The 17879-nt window shown below is 37.1% G+C and overlaps 1 pseudogene; it reads left to right on the top strand.

Annotated features, from left to right (window-relative positions):
• The first annotated feature begins 2897 nt into the window (after nucleotides 1-2897).
• Nucleotides 2898-14980, top strand: LOC109071735 (annotated as a pseudogene).
• The last annotated feature ends 2899 nt before the right edge of the window (nucleotides 14981-17879 follow it).

Raw genomic sequence — 17879 nt, 5'->3', positions numbered from 1 at the left:
TTAAGATGGCATCTACTTCCAACTAAAATAAAATACATAATTTACAGCGTCCTGGTTAATTATTAATCCAACTTAATCACCTTTACAAAGACTAGGGTTTGACACCATTTCTTTTCATGGCATCCCACACCTACTACACCATAACATCCATATGTGCTCCTTCCGCTTGAATTTGTTTGCATTCTGGCCGCTCTTTTCTTCCCCCATCTCTGTCCAAAGTGAACAGCAGCCATCTTTGATAAACTTTTTAGTCTCTCCATCTGATGCACTGCCAGTACTTGCATTTCTTTGCACTGATGGAAAAAAAAAGAGAGAACAGTCGCAATATACTAAGACCAGTGGGGTCAAACTCAATTCCTGGATGGCCGCAGCTCTGCAGGGTTTAGCTCCAACCAGCTCCAACTCACACCTCCTGGAAGTTTCTAGTAATCCTGAAGACCTTGATTACCTGAATCAGGTGTGCTTGATAATGGTTGGAGCTAAACTCTAGTCAGCAAACTCACAATTATAGCTTCATTATAAATAAACATTACTTTGATATTAGGTCTATACGTGTAGAATGGTTTATTTAAAATATTATGTTATATGTTAGATTATCAAATGTTTATTCACCAGTGTATTAATTATTCTTCTGGTCTTCTGGCAATTAGGAGCACAAAAAAGGTTTGCCAGGTTTTGTCATTAGATCTCAAAGCTATTGCGCATGTCTTGAAACTCGTTAAGCAAAAATAATGTTAAATATCACAAAGGCATACTTATTCATGACTCAGAAAATGATAAAAATGTGTTCTCATCTCTCGCAGCAGAAGTAGAAGTGATTCAGTCACAATGCTGTGTTTACAGTATAACTGCATGAGAGGATAATACGAGCTGAGTTTCCCGACATGTTGCAAGTTGACATGTTGCAAGCTTAATTTAACATCACAATTGACAAATGTATAGAATACTTTGAGCCAGATACGCAAATGATTATATTTTGATGTCACTTCAGGGAAATAACCGGATTTATTAATGAAATTTTAGTCATAACGCAGCACTTGCCTTGTCAGGTTACTGATGTGTATGCAAACAGTGAAAACTGGTTATTTTAATAAGCTGATATTTGTGAGTTATCAGCTTACTGGTGCACATGTATGTAGGATAAAAGGGAAAAATATTATTAGGAATTAAAATAAAAAATACATACAACAAAAAAACATAAGGGCAGGTAAAAGATATTATGTTTAAGTTTAAGTGTCATTGCTACATGCCTGTTTACCACATTGTAAACTGGTCCGGGCATGCATGGCCATATCTAAAAAAAATCAGACCAACACTTACCGCAATGTGGCTAAATGTGCCGTATCTCAGTGCAAATCGGGCCAGATCCGCACATTCAAAGCGTAGCCAAATCTGGCAACCATTACTGGGCCAGAGGTGCTGCCAGAACACAGCCGAGTGAGGCCGAGATTGAGCCAAGGCGATTTATTTTTTGAGCCGTTTGATTGTTTGTTGTTGTGCTCTTTTCTTTGGATCCCCTTTTTGAATTGCTTTGCTGTCAGCAATGAAAAAAACAGATGATTGATTATTGTGATGCAATATTTCAAAACATTAGACTGGCTTTACCCTTTACAACATTACAGGGACACTTACAGTTTGTTGTTGTTTAGTTTCTCCACATTCCCTTAAAATAAATTTTGTTTCTGTTTCTACATTCTCTCAATTTGAAATCTTATTCTGCAATTCTGAAATCTTATCAAACAATAATAATTCTGTATTAATTATGAATTTAATGATTTGTTACTTACGTGTGACTTGAGTCCAAATGTGTTACACTTAAGTTTACGACTCCGTCATTATTATTTGTGAGCATGTGTTTCATCTCTTGTTTTGAATGATGCACGGTATGTTTTGTGAGAGTGGTTTCTTGACAGCATGTAATCAGAGTCCTTTTATGATTGGAAAATGATGCAATGACACATGACCGGTGAGAAAGTTTGTTGACTGTTATGGGGAGGGTGTACAGACAGAGTGACATAGAGAGGGCTGTCCTATAGTTAAACCTGGGCCATGCTTTGAGCTTGTCTAGAGAGCTGTCATCAAAGGGCCACTTGCATCAGATCATTTTCAACACACCACATACTGGATGTATTTGGCTGTGAATTTCTAACATACATTGGGCAATTTCTATGTATGTTAATGTATCCCTATCCAGCATCATCAATCAGCCAGAACAGAGAATTACAGTATTTCATGAGGCTGGCAGATAAGGAATGATTAAAGCAGGAGAATTTTTTTAATTTTAACCTGTGCTTGGAAGTTTTTGCTATCGTTTTCTTGGACGGTGTTTTCAAGTGGCTTCAGAGCAATGGCTAGTTGTGGAAAATGTGATGTGCTCTTGCGCCTATTTGTAGGCCTGCTATAAATAGAGTCCTGCTGGCAACACATGCTCTGCTGTGATTGACAACTCTAGTGCTACTGGGACAGTAGGCTCCAAAGAACGGCAAAGAAACATACTAATGGTGAGTTCTTTAAGTGTTATACTGTAATATAAGCAATTCAAAGTTCAAACTATATGTGTTGGTTTGAAATGAAATACAAGTTACTGTGTTTGACCAAATTAAAAGTAGCAAACAGCCGTTCCTATTTATAACTTCTCTGTTCAAATGGTTTGCTTGTTGAGACTATAGCCGCCCTCAAAACAGAATGGTTCTGTCTAAACTATATTTTAAAATTTCGGTTACACATTATTAATATTTTTTTACTTTTAATGTTTGTATTTCTCAGTATGATTGATTTGTATTTTATTTAATTTTTTTTCAGTAGTTCTCCAAATAGTTACCAAGTGGAACTTTACATTTTTGGTTCTGAACGCCCAGAGACAGACCTGAATTTTGTTCTGCAGAAAATACAGAAACTCCATTTAAAGAGACTGGTGGGTTCTTTGGACTGTTGAAGTTATTTCATTTGGACAATGACATCCAGGAGGCCCTTGACCCGCTCTTACTCTGGAAATGGGAGAGATCGGGAAGCCAAAAATGGGGGAGGATGTTTTCAAGCGAGAAAGGCCAGAAAAGCCGGAACTACCTCTCCAATGTTAGGCCTGAAAACAGGTAAAAAAATTGTCAAAATGTTGAGCGTTTTATTTTTATTTTTTCTCGTCATGTTTGATTGTGAAAAGCCTGCCCTGCTTGTGTAAAAATTATCCAAGCCTCCAGTTTGTATGTTGATCTTGAGGTTTATGATGGTTTTAAAGTCTAGAAATGAATTCTGTTTATAAGAAATATTTTGGAAATACATACAATATTTCACTAATCATAGATATTTGTAAAATAAATATAATAAAAAATGTACATGTAATATTAATAGTTTATCATTTGATTAAAAAAAAATGTCTTTGTTCAGAACATGATCATTGGTTTTTTTATTTTATATTTACATTCTCCTATTCCCCTATTAAATAAGATTACATTTTAGCATTATCACACAAAATTATCACAAAATCCAATTTTCATGTTTCATTTCCAATTTAAGTTGTTTTTTTTTTCAGCTGCTGCTGCTGAAATATTGATGTAACTGTTCGAATTTTTTTCCACATTGTGTTTTGCTCAATTACGATTATGCCAAGAGAGACCACGACATTCTCACCATTAAACAGTGTTTACTGTATAATGTATTACAGATGCTCCTGGCAGTGATTAAAATCAGGGTCACACACAGTGACTAGCCTAGTGTAGATGTTCTTGTCTGATGAGTGTCCATTTGCCTCTTTTCTAAATAGCTTTTCAACTCACAGGTATTCAAACTACAGGCCACAAAGGTAATAAAAGCTTCCCAAAAGGTCAATCCTAAACTAACTACACTTCAAATAACACTTCTATTCCCCAAAATGCCTTTTTTCTTTGGTTTGTTTTACAATTTCAGAAATACCAAATTATAGACAATTGCTTTTGATTGCAACGTGATCAATATTGTGACCCACCCAAATAACCACTGTATATTATACATGAAAAAATACAGTATAAATTATACCAAAAATTTTTTTGTACGTGTTAATATTATCAGGCTAAAATAATATCCTCTCACCCTGTTAATACCTTGCTGCCTTTCCTCCCAATGACACTAAATAATTATAATTTTATGTTTTAATACTGATTAATAATACACTTTCGTGCCTACGCAAACTCCTTGCTTTAGATGTTGCTTATTAATTCATTGATTTATATAATAATGTTTGGATTAATTTTATGTATTATACTGTATATGGTGATTGATAAGTGGACACTTTGTCTTGGCCATTTCCAGAAGTACATTATGTACCGTCATGGCTCAATTGACTGAAGAGACCCAGCCATGTTTTGAGACCACCATAAAAATCGAAGGCAGTGTCAGAATCGTCTAATGTCAAATTCTCATGTGTGGTCACCGGGGTAAGTTGCTTTATGATTACGAAAAAAAATGAAAAATACTTATTTAAGTTTTAAAAACATATACCATAGTATGTTCTATAACATTTTCAGTATTGTAAAAATATACAAGATATAATCTTTTATGGTGAGTAAAGTCTAACAACATTTGAGTTTTGTTTTGTTTTTTTCTCTTAAAATATACAGTTATGATTTTTTTTAGGTTGAATATAGAAAACTGTAACTATTTCTATTTAATAACAGCAAACTTTGTTAACTTTACTTGTTGTTACCAGGTTACCCGGCTCCTGAGTTGACCTGGTACAAAGATGACATGGAGTTAGATCGATACTGTGGTCTTCCCAAATATGAAATATTTCGCAATGGAAAAATTCACACACTCCACATCTACAAGTATGATTATTTTTCTCATGTCTGCTTCTTTTCTACCTATCGTTGCCATTTCTAAAGTAATACAAAAGCAATTTTATTTTTATACATTCACATGTAAATCAATGCTTTAAGTAGTGACTGCACAATGACAATAACTACATTTGCTTCATTTGGCAGCTGTACAGAAGATGATGCAGCCATTTATCAGGCCTCTGCAAGGAACAATAAGGGCATCGTCTCCTGTTCTGGGGTGCTGGAGGTGGGCACCATGAGTGAGTTCCTGATCCCATCAACGGTTTCTTTTGCCAAACTAAAAACAGAAGGCTGAGAACAAGCGGCGAGACCTGGAAGAGAGTCGACGTCGGGGTAAGGAGAATATCCAAAAGGAACAATTAAATGTGATTAACCAGGAACGCTTACTAAGGAAGCGTAGGACTCCTGCTGGGAACGACCCCCTGAGCTCTTCTCCTACAACCCAGGATGGAGAGGAGAACATGTCCTCCCAAGGGACAGATGAAGAAGCAGCCTGCAAATCATAGACGATAAGTCTGATAATATCACAGTACAGGCTTCTGTAGGCATAACAGAGATGATAATGGAGAATGGTAACGAGAAACTCAACAATATTTGCGATCCAATGGAGTTTGGTCGCCACAAAGCAGTCTTCCAAAGAGAAACCAGGTGAAAAGAAGATGCTGTATTACCAATGGATTTGATGAGGTGGGTGTTATTAAGTCCACCCAGAGCAACAGAAAACGAGAGGATGCCAATGAAGGAATAAACCAGGCAAAATACTTAGCTGAGTCTGTGCAGTCACAAGCTGCTGAACAGCGTCAGAGTTTTGCAAAGTCAAAGGAGATCATGGAGGTCGATGTTACTCCTGTCCAAGAAAAAGAACGAGAAGGAGAGCTGGAGATAGAAATGGAAAGATTAAAAGAAGAGGAGAGGAACCGATCAAGAGAAATAGACTGGGAGAAAGAACGAGAGAGAGACAAAGATAGAGAACAAGAGAAAATTAGGCAAACAGAGCAAGAACAAAGAGCTACATCTAGGCCTTCAACCAAAGCTGCATCGCACAAAGAGCCAGAACCTCAACACAAGTCAGCTCTAACCTCGGTTCTTCACTCCCTAAAGGACATATTCTTCGGTAAAAGCAAGAAGTCTACAGAGCCAGCAGAAACCACTAAGCCAACTAGTGAAGTTATTGTAGAAAAAGAAATTCCACATGAGAAACACCTCCCTCCCTCACAAACACCTCCTCAAGAGTCTTTGGTCCATAGCGAGGTGTCTGAACTTGAGGCACCAAAGCTGGACCAAGAATCATCTCAAATGGTGGATTTGGAAGTAAAAACTAAATCTTTACCACTAACACAAGATTCAACTGTCCCTAATGATACCATAAACTCCAATTCAGCTCATGCAAACAAACCTAAGGATGTGTCTCCCACCCCTGAAAGAGAGCATATTGAGAGCATTGGAGCAACACTTTCTGTAGAGCAGGAGATGCCAAAGGGACACGAGTAGTCCTGAGGAAGGTCCCACAGATTGATCATTCACTGCTTTTCAAGGGTGAGTTCATCGCAGTTCTCACTTTACAACCTGCTGGTTTTTGTCCATCTGTAGTGGAGGGCTTCCTGCAGCACAGCACATGGGGGTTATTTATAGAGAGTACATTTGTCCGACAAGACTTAAGTTTAACAATTTAAAAAAATATATATTATAAGAAAAAAAATTATTTGTATACCATTTTTTTCTTCACAAGATTTTGTAATGTTTTTGAAGTCTCTCATGCTCACCAAGAATAAAAACAGTAATATTGTGAAATATTATTACAGTATTAAAAAACTCTGTTATTTATTTACTGTATATATATTAAAATATAATTTATTATGTTACCATTAGTCTCGTCTTCAGTGTGACATGATCCTTCAGAAATCATTCTAATATGATGATTTGCTCCTCAAGAAAATAATTTTTTTGCGGAAACTATGATACTTTTGTCAGGATTCTTTAATGAATCCTGCATTTATTTGAATCAGAATTCTTTTGTAACAAGGTAAAGGTCTTTACTGTCACTTTAATTATTTTAATGAAACATTTTGCTTATTAAAAATATTGATTTCTTTCGAACAAAACACAAAAAAAATTTCTATGCTCTGCTTTTTTCTTATTTACGTCTCTCTCCCAGGACTTTGAATAAGGCCCATTGGCCCCTTTAAAAAGGACAATCAATTAATATGCAGAGTGAGCATGAGTCAGTTGGATTTTTAGATTATATAGAATAGTTAGAAAACGGTTTTCATGAGTCAGCAGGCCTTAAGAATAATAGAACGCCCATAAGGAGACATGACAAATTCACTTTTAAAAAATTGTATTTACTCATTGGGACCAACTGGTTTTCTTGAAGTCAACACAAAATGGGATTTACTTTTTCTTGTCATATTCGTGTTGACTTGGACATGTTGGTCAGGACATGATGAAGGACACTACAACAAGATGACAAAACCTCTTCACATTTTCCGCATTCTTTGGCTCCCTGAGTCTTAAAATAAACCTGTTTCTAATCTGTACCGAGGAAAGCCATACCCATACAAGAGAGTTCACTGACTGCTAAACTTGTATACATTATGTCAGAGAAACCAAAGTCATGTGACAATTCATCATGAAACTTTTCCACTTGCATGTAATATACCTTTATCTCTGTATGTAAAATAAATTATTAAATAAGAAGTTAAAGTAGTTAAGCTTCTTTCTTGGCAAGAACGTACAACATGGCAGAGGTTCTGTTAGCCCTCACATGATTTTTAAAATGCCATGGCTGAAGATTACAGAGAAATGAGGCTCTTAGAAAGGCATGTGGAATCCCAGTGATTGCATCATCACTTAAAACCAGATATGGCTAAAGGCTAATAATGAATTTGTTTGTTAGTCAACAGGGTGAATGTCACCTTTAATTGATTCACATGTGCTCTACAGGTTCAGACAGGACAAACATGTGATAGCTTTGCACCTGGCATGTAACACATTCAGCTGTTTTATTTCCTATGTAAAGTGGAAGTGCAACCACCCATAGCGTCTGGTGGAAGTTAATGTTAGTTGTTGCGGTGTGTGTCAGTTAGAGGAACCTTGCACATTCATCTGAACTCTGCGTGTTGAATCACAGCAGAGGAACTTCTGTTCTGAAAGCTCTTGTAGGAACAGTCTGTAAATGTGACAAGCTGTTCTGCTGTCACTGCTGAAAATTCCACTCTATTTAATTTAACAATTAGATTTTTCAGTAAGTATAACATTATAGCGTTTACAATGTGGTTATGTAGTTTAAAGTTGGCATGAAATGGAAATTCATCCTATCTGTTTTCAAGATATTGTGAACAATTCACATATCACTATAACAGTACACATCACTTCCCACAATGAAACAAAAGAATTTCTTTCCTAAGCTAGAATGTTATCATTTTATGAGAAAATTAAAAACATGGGCATAACTGATCATTTACTTCAACTTTAGTAATATGAAGTGTTTTTTGACACATTACTATGTGGTTTTGTGGTGTTAGTTTTCATATGTCACTAGTCTTAGGGGGGGGGGGTTACCTGACAGGTCATAAATATTATGTTGTTTTCCTTCTACATACATAGAAAGTTGCCCAAGATTGGTAGTCGGAGTGTACTAATTTGTATATTGTTTCAAGTATAACAGCTTAAAAAACAAGTAAACAAACAAAGTGACAAAAAATAGTTAAGGTGTGTGCTTATTCAATAATTACACGTCTTATATCAAAAAACATGATATATACTACATAATCTAAGCTTTTATAAAAACCTTGATTTTATGATCTTAGGAGCAAATCAATCCAAGCATGAATTGTGATTAATTACTCTTTTTTTAATTTTGTATTACTATCTCATTTCATATGCAATAAACATAAAGATCTAATGTATGCCAAGAGGACAATCTAAAATTGTCAAATTTGTGCAGTTAATTCAGTTTTGTGAGGCCAACATGTTACCTGTTTAACAAGAACTGTTTATGTCTCAAGGCTGCAGATGACCATTCTAAACCTAGTGACACAGATGTTCCTGGCTTGTTTGGACTTGGCCAATCCTCCATTTGAGACTGAAAGGCTGGAATTCACCTATCCTGAGGATGAGGTCATGCAAGGTGCTGAGGAAATGCATGCTAATTTTAGAAGAACAGTGGGGCTCAGCTCCCCCCGCTACAGACATCATCATGGCAGACCTGGAAAGCATGCAGTGTTGTGAGAGCCAGCCGGAGTCTCATCTTTCACAGCTTGTCGACTTTGTCCCTATCGAAGTGCACACTGAGGTCCCAGTCAGTGGAGCTGAGGGTAGAAAGAGAACAAAGAGCCATGTGAGTCAAATGAGAAAGTAATTCCTCATGATGGAGGAGGAAGGTGTTATGAAAACGCTAGAGTGGGACGTTCCCTGACAGGGAAAACATAAAGAGGAGATGGATGGTGCAATAGAAGGGAAATCTTTCACTGCAGGGGAAAATGAGTCAAAGATTGACTCTGGCATAAAAGGAATCAGTCCTTCCTGTAGTTGTAGTGAGTCAAACAGGAATATAAAATTAATGATCAAAATTCATTGTCCCAGCTTGGGGTTAAGTCAAAAGGGGATTCCTATTGCTCTTGTGTCTGAGAGTGCAATGGAAATCACATTTTAAACAAGATGAAAAATCTATACCAGCACTAAATTGTTAGTTTTACAGAGAATAAAGAGTGTGTTGTAGCTGACTCTGCTACAGTGAATGACTTTAATATGGTGGAAAGCAAGGACGATAAAAGCATTCCAAGTCAGGGGAGGAGTGCTGAAGAAAAATGTAAAAGATAATAGTGAAGAAAAGATGGTGAAAAGTACTGAGGAAGAGAGGGAGGAAAAGAGCAATGTTAATGTTGAAAAACTAAAGGATGATGGTTCAGTCAACCAAAGAGAGATGATGATGTAAAAGAGAAACAATAATGTTGTTCCAGAGACAGAAACATCTGGTGTTGTAATTCCAGAGATAGAGACCCCCAAAGTCCCAAGACGAGGTGAGTACTGAGGTTATAGAAACTCAACCAATGCCATACAAAGTAGATAAACCAAAACTCCTTACAAAAGCACAAACAAGAGAGACGTTTGACAGAGAAGGAACCAACCAGCGGTCCCAACCAATCATTAATACTCCCCGATACAAGAGAAACCGTCATCAAGAATGTGGCAAAGAAGAGATCCACATCACTCATCCCAGAAATCAAGGTCACATGCCAGAAAGAGTCAAACGTGAAGAATCTGTTATTGCGCCAAGAAGTGAAATTCTGAAATTAGAGCCTGAGAGAGTTATGCAACCTTTAACACAAGAGGTGGCACAGATATTTCGAGAAAAGGAAAGACAACTGGATGATGCCACAAGAGCATTAGGTGAATCAACCTCCAACAGTGCCTTAGTTATTCCAGATCTTTTGGGTGTGGCAAGGGAACACTCAATCATCACCTTCCCGTGGAGGGAGCACAGAAGTTAACCCACAAAATCTAGAAGCAATAGTGAGAGGTGGAGAAGAACAAGGAAGTATCAACACTGGGTGGGGCATAGACAATGACAATAATATCCCTATAATTAACATAGCATATGCTGATGATAATGCTACCACTCTTAAACCAGAGCAAACTTATAGCCACCCCTTCACTTCCTGGCATAGTAATCTCACAAGATATCCCTCAAGATATTCCTCCAGTCTCTGTCACAATGCTGAAATGCATACCAGTAACCAAATAGATGACTCCAAAGGCTTTAGTTACTATGCTGAAGAGTGAAAGCAATCAACATGAACCAGTTGCTGCTTCTGAGAAACCAAAAGAGCAGCTCATGTCCCAGCTGAGTCCTGATATATCTACCAAAACTCCTCCTAGTATTACTAACCAAGACTCAGACAGGGTTCAAAAAGTAGAACCTGAATCTGACAGGCTTCAAAAAGACAAACCTTCCATAGAGAAACTTAGCCTAACAGCCCCTGTTGGACCTACACTCCCTCCACTAAGTCCTGCCAGTTTGCGAAGGCTAATGGGCAAAGAATAACCCAAACTTAGAGAGTCAGGGGTCCATCTCAAGTGCATCAGTGGATGGAAGTGAGAAGAAAGGGGAAGAGAGTGGAGGAAGCACACCCACATCCACTCTGTCCTGTGAGAGTAGCCCAAAGATGAAGCGACGAGACAGTCTCACTCTAATACCCTCAGCCACCCCTGAGGAGCTGGCTTCTGGTGCAGCCGCCGCAAAATCTACGCCCTCGCCAAAACCAAGTCAGAGGATGAGGGATCTGATGCACAGGGTAAGAGGGATAGTCCATATATGTCGCCCAATCAGGCTCGTAGGGCGGCTTTCCTGCAACTTCAAAGTGGGCAGCAAACACCGCCCACTGAAAAAACGTTCCACCATTGCCGACCCGACGCAAGGCCACACTGGAGGTGCCGAACCCTAAGGAGGAGATGGGAGAGGTGACAGACAGCACAAAGACAGAAAGCAAACCAGTAGAAAAGGAGAAGCTGGACCCCTTCAAAGGTAACACATATGTATTTTGCACTGGTTAATTGTTGTTGATTGCACCTTTTCCAGTAGGAACCTAATGAAATCTTTCATATCTATTAAAAAGGTGTCAAATCTGCACAAGGAATAATTAACATTTCATTGACCAATACTGATATCAAAATGTAGAATATGCCAGACGTGCCAAGTTCAGATCCTGGATAAGCTGCCCAATTTTTGATACCACTCAAGTTTGATACCAACATAAAAGCCATTAAATATTTGTGTATATATCTGTATGCAAGACCTTGGGGATGTATGTATTTTAGGCCTTCATTCTGATAATTCTTCTACATTCTAGCACATTATCATGTTGACACCCAACACACAGGGGGGACGTCTGATATGGGACAAGAGTAAACACTACATATCTCTACCTTGATGCCTATGTCAAGTTACCCCAATCCTCTTTCCATTCAGCTCCTCAGGTTATCCGCAAGATTAGGGGAGAGCCCTTCTCAGATGCCTCAGGCCACTTGAAGCTGTGGTGCCAGTTTTTTAACATTCTAAGTGACTCCACCATCAAGTGGTACAGAGACGAAGAGGAAATTGTGGAGATGCAAAGACTGGTAAATTCATCTGCAATCATTCAACACAGCCCAAAAACCTGATCCCTTTCGACATACAGTGCATAAGATAATCAGTTCATCAACAGATCAATAAATTAATCAACAGATTAGTTTATAGATAGCAAAACGCTAATGCAGTAAATCTATGGAAAAAACATAAAAAGTCCAACCACACACTGTGCATAGCCTGGAAAAGTTTAGTAATACCTTTAAGACATTTTTATACATAATTGAACAAATGTCTGAAATGTTGACATCTAACAATGATTAGATATGACAGTGTGCATATATTACTGCTTTCATGTATTCTACCATAGGAGGTGTTTTATGCTGTAAAGCTGAAAAGTTATTAGCAATATTGTTAACTGCTTTGTGGAGACTTGTCATTTGTATTTGACCGTGAACACCACAGCTGTTACTGGTGAGACTCTAGTCAGAGACTATGTAACCCAGCACTGCTCAGTTGCACCATCAGGGGATATTAAAATCTAAATTTGTTTCTCACAGTGCTGTATCAGCACAATGACGCCTTACTCGCACGCAAACAGCCTGAAATGCGTCCTGTGCTTGTGTTTGTAACACAGTGCCCTCATGTGGCTGTAAGTTTGTGCAACTTTCCATTAATAGAGTATTAAATGCTTAAAGAGTGTATTAGGATATCAGTGTGTTTTGTATAACTGTAAAGTGCATTGTACAATTAATTTACATCTCTTCTTCTCTCTCTCATCGTGCTGGGGATGAGAGTCCAGTGGCCCTGGCCATAGTCCATGTCTCCAGCAGAGACTGTGGAGTATATGGCTGCTCAATCAAGAATGAATATGGGACTGACATCACTGATTACTTACTCAGCGCAGAAAGTAATTTATAACTCATGGTACATTAATAAACAGAAATCTGCTAATGTATTATTTATTATGTTCAATTTCACTCTGTTTTATTTGGGCAGTAATGGCTGAATTTTTCTTAAGGGAAGATTTAGAAGGTAAGACCATCTGGAGGAAATCAAACGTGTTTCTTGCTAATTATACTTCAAGTTTTTTTTTACCTACATTGCATTTTCTATACTGGTTTCACTGTCTTCTCAGTTGGAGAAGAGATTGAGATGACACCAATGATGTTCACCAAAGGCCTGGCAGATTCGGGTTACTGGGGTGAAAAATTCTTTGGTCGCATCATGACAGCAGAGGTTCAGATTGGAGAGGGATGCATGCACAAGACCTGCAGGGCAAAGGTCATCTATGGTTTGGACCCTGTCTTTGAGTCAGGCAGCACGTGCATCACTAAAGTAAGAAATCCCATCACATATGGGACCAAGAGGAGAGCAACCTGGTCGAGAGAGAAATCTAGAGATCACCACAACAGGTTAGAGTCTCGTGGATCACAATTTATATTATATGCAAACAATTCAATTCATATTGACAAAGCAAAAACTATAAAAAAAGGAAACATTGGGGAAAGTGGTTATTTATACTGCCAAGCTCCAAAAAGGACCATAAGAAGTAACACTGAAGTGGTCAGTACAATGGTGATAAAGTTCTAAAACCTTATTTGTATTTTTTAAAGTTGTACATTGCATGACTGATCATGATGTGGCAAGAGCCAATGAGATTTAATTTCAAGTGTGAATAATATTTAAAATATTCAATCATTATCACACAAGTCATACCTTCTTTTTTTAATACTCTTGTTTTTTACAGTCTTTTTGGAGCTTGTATTATAACTGTTTGGAAAAAAGAGCAGCTCAGAAAATTTTTACCACAATGACTTTCAGTTTTGGGTATTTTTCATGTAAAAGGTTTTTTTTTGTTTCTTTTCTTAGCCTCAGGACTGTAAAATCCAAAATTACTGTTCGGGGAGTACTGCAAAATATTTGCAGCTGAGGCCAGAGTGATTGAGAACTTTGGATTCTCATTAGAGTAGGTCACGGAATCCAACATTATTTTAAACTACTGTCTCATACAGTATGTGTGTGTGTGTGTGTGTGTGTGTGTGTGTGTATAAATATATATGATATCTATAATACTGCTATCTATCTATAATAACTTAATAATTGCTATTTTGGCTCTGAAGTACCAATCATTTGTAACTTATTTTATGACCCTTTGATATCTATAACTGTTCTATGAAGTAATATTGACTGAAATACATTTCTATGTAATGCATATGGCTACAAAGAAGAGCTAAAGTCAAAATGATCTAATTTCTGTCTTCTTTGCTTCTCTGTATCAATTCAGAGTTCATCCCCCTTCATCTCTATGTATCGGCCCGCCAATACAATTCCATATGCTACAGTAGAGACTGATCTGAAGGGCGTGTATGTAAAATATTGTCTGATGGACAGCACAGGGAGACTGATCGCCTAGAGCCACCTCTGAGGTGGAGCAGAAGTGTTGCACTTTCCAGCACTGGATCCCTCAGTGGACCAATGGAAACCTCCTGGTTAACCGGATAGAAGGTAAAGAGATATTTACTTACTGCAACACTTTATGTGTACTTATGGGTTGCTAAGTAGTATATATTAAATGAATGCATAAACATAATAGTAGTATAACATACATCTTGTGTGTTTCAGGTGTGTTGATACAAAGCTTACAAGCATTGAAATTGTTACTAAGTCTAAAGGGTTGGTATATTTTACTCATGAGATTTTCATGTTTACCCATTTTTCTTGGAGAGACTAATATTTTAATGTCTTCTGCAGGTATCAAGGCCTCACAGATAAAGGATCTCCTAACATAATCGAGCAGTTTGTTACTCAACATCAGTGTAATTACTACTGTGGACTTTTAAGCCTAAAACCCTTAAAGCCAGTGGAATCTCCACAGCAGCTTAAAATAAAGACCTCCAGGAGCCCTCTACTGGCCCGGAGGGGTGTAACAGGCTCATCCAGCCCCAGCTTCAGAAGAAAGGAACTAGCCCCACAGTCCCACCAGGAAAGGCACGTCTAGCCCAAAGTGGTTAAAAAGACAGGTGAAGCTGCGGAGAGTACCCCCACCCCAAACACAAAGCTGTGGAGTGCAAGGGTCCCACAACCTGTCAGGATGAGGTAGAAAGGAGGACTAGAACTCTTGGCAAACAAAAAATGCAAAGCAACTAGGGCATACTTTTTGATTTTCTTACCAAACTTTAGTTTGGAGTCTGTATAATTATCTATAGCTACTGTTGTACAGCACAGGTGGCTTTCTTGTAAATGGATTCTGTCCCTTTTCTTTGCACAGTGTCTAAAATGCAACAAATAAGGGAGAAATGGCTGTATAGATAAAAGGAGAGTAAAAGGGTGAATGACCAGAGGTGTTTGGCCATTTTTAATATTACTGTGAATTGCTTTGCATATACAAGTCACAATTAATACTTCCTGAGAGAACCTTCACTTTATTTTTACGAGCTGAATTGTGGCTATCACTATTTTAAGACTGGAGAAAAATACAAAACCCAAGCTGCCTGTAGATGGATGAACAGTGTTTTCAGATAGACTCTGGAACTTTATGATTTACTCAAATGTTCATATGTCAAGTTTATATGACTGAGGAACCGGTGAGTGAGGTACTCTTCAAGTGTTCCTCAAACATCTGTGATGTATGTGTTTCAGCTGTCTAGAAATGCAGCTGTTGCTGATGCTTTTTATAGTGGATTGTTCTGCTTTTAAGGGTATGGCCATTAATCCTGCAACACCAGTGACATCGCATGGTTGTATACAGGCAAAGTATTAGTGTCATAATCAATGCAGATGAGTTTTTATCTTAAATTTATCTCCCAGAAGAGGGAAAAATCATGTGCTTTATTGTTACAGTAAAGCCATTTAGTACTGACCTTTCATGCGTCATCTGTCTCTGGAACCCCTCCCAACTTCACACAAATGGACTAGATATATATATATTAATGTTCAAAAGTTTGGGGTCAGATAGTCTTATTCAGCAAGAATACATTAAATTGACCAAGAGTGACAATAAAGGCATTTATAATGTTATAAAAGATTTTATTGAAAAGATTTGATCACAGTTTACACAAAAATATTAAGCAGCACAAAATGAAATTTCAGCATTGCCATCATAGGAAGACATTTTAAACATATTAAAATAGAAAAACGTTATTTAACCATTGTCACAATATTACTGTTTTTACTGTAATTTTGATTAAATAAAGCCTTTGTGAGCATAAATGACATCTTTCAAAAACATTCAAAAATCTCACTTACCCCCAAACCTTTGAATGCTCAGTGTTTACAGGTTTTGAAATTTTGAAATGTATGTTAATTGAAAATAACCAAAATAAATAAATGTAGCTGTCTAACCCTTTACACCATTCACAAGATTTATTAACCATTATTTAGCAGAAATGGTGGGTGCTAACTACAAAAACTCATAAAATATCCATGAAGTACTTGTTTTGTTTTGTTTTATATGTTTGGTTTGATAGGGGTCAGAAATGATAAGGTAATATATGGCATACGGGCATACTATGGAGTATGTAGGGGTTTATATTATAAAAAAAACTATATGGATTGTAGTGTATTAGAGAGAGAAGATTAGCAGTATACAGTATGTTGGTAGGGATAAATAGTTTAGGTGTTTTTGTTGCGTTGTGTTATTTGTTATTTTTTTGTAAAATAAATGTGTAAAATAATAGCAGATACTCCTTTGACTCATTTTACCATCCAAAGGCAATGTCCAGTGCTTCATCTCTTAAAAACTGCCTGCCTGACCAAAGAGCCCTTTGGCCCTTATTGGTTGGCTCCTGTAATGCAATAGTCCACGTTTTCACTGCAATTCCAGCATAACCACCAGAATAAAACATTGCAGAGCACTATATCTTAATATCTGTCACATCAATGGATGTAAATTCCAAAAATTATTATAACATTTACATAAGACAGAACAACACAAATTGAATTAAATTTACAGCATTTACAGAACATACTGTAAAAATACTTTTGCATTGTGTTAACACATTGTGTTTTCAACAATAAAAGAAATTATGTTTATTAATAGCTAAATGACAAAATAAAATTAGATATACTCAGCATAAACATATTTACTTAACATACATTTAAAATGTGTGAATTTAATAAATAATGTCATTATGTTTTTCATAGGTGTTTTCTGCATTGTTGTATTGTTACCTATTGGCCAAACTACATGCAAATGGATTCCTGAAAGAGGCCACAACAGTTTGCAAAATAAATTGTTGCATTTTTCACTCCACTCCAGGACCCCTCGAAAGAAATTGTTCCATTGTTGATAGTGCTGCAAACAAACAAACATTTTTATATTGATGCAGTCTAAATAAATATTTCCCAGATTAAAGGAACAGTTCAATTTGTTTTTTTGTTGTTAGTGGTGCAGTTAAACAAAAATTTTTATATTGATGCAGTGCAGTGAATGGGTGTTATCAGGATGGACTCTAAAAACAGCTGATAAATAATAGATAATCTGCAAGTAATCCACATTTGTATTTGTTTTTAAAACTGTTTTTGATCTGTGCATAATTCTCTTTTCACTGAAGAAAGCAATATTATGGATAGAGGACTATTAGTCTGAAGCATCAGATTAAAAAAGTTAAAACGCCTTGATGTGATTTGTTTATTACAGACACACAGCTTTTCACTTCAGATGTTAATTGATGGACTGGAGTCAACGTGGATTACTTGTGGATGTCCATTTTTGGGTGAACTATTCCTTTAAACATTTAAACAACACAACAATATTCTCTGTCCTTACCTTTGAAAAAAGATCATAACAGCAGGTTTCGATGTTGTTGGGAGTAGTGGTATTGAAAGACTGCATTTTGAAAACACATCCACACAGTCCAACGGAGGGGACAAAAGTATACCTACAAAAGAGAACAATACAAAACTTAATGTGATACCAGATTCTACTTAATCAAAAACCACCAGGTAAGGGAGCTGTGGCATAGTAGTTCATCTGTGCTGGTAACACAAGGGGCAATTAA

Source organism: Cyprinus carpio, chromosome A18 (genome assembly GCF_018340385.1).
Source record: "Cyprinus carpio isolate SPL01 chromosome A18, ASM1834038v1, whole genome shotgun sequence".
Taxonomy (NCBI): Eukaryota; Metazoa; Chordata; class Actinopteri; order Cypriniformes; family Cyprinidae; genus Cyprinus; species Cyprinus carpio.
Note: the sequence above shows the minus strand (reverse complement) of the source record. Positions and strands in the feature narration are given on the sequence as shown.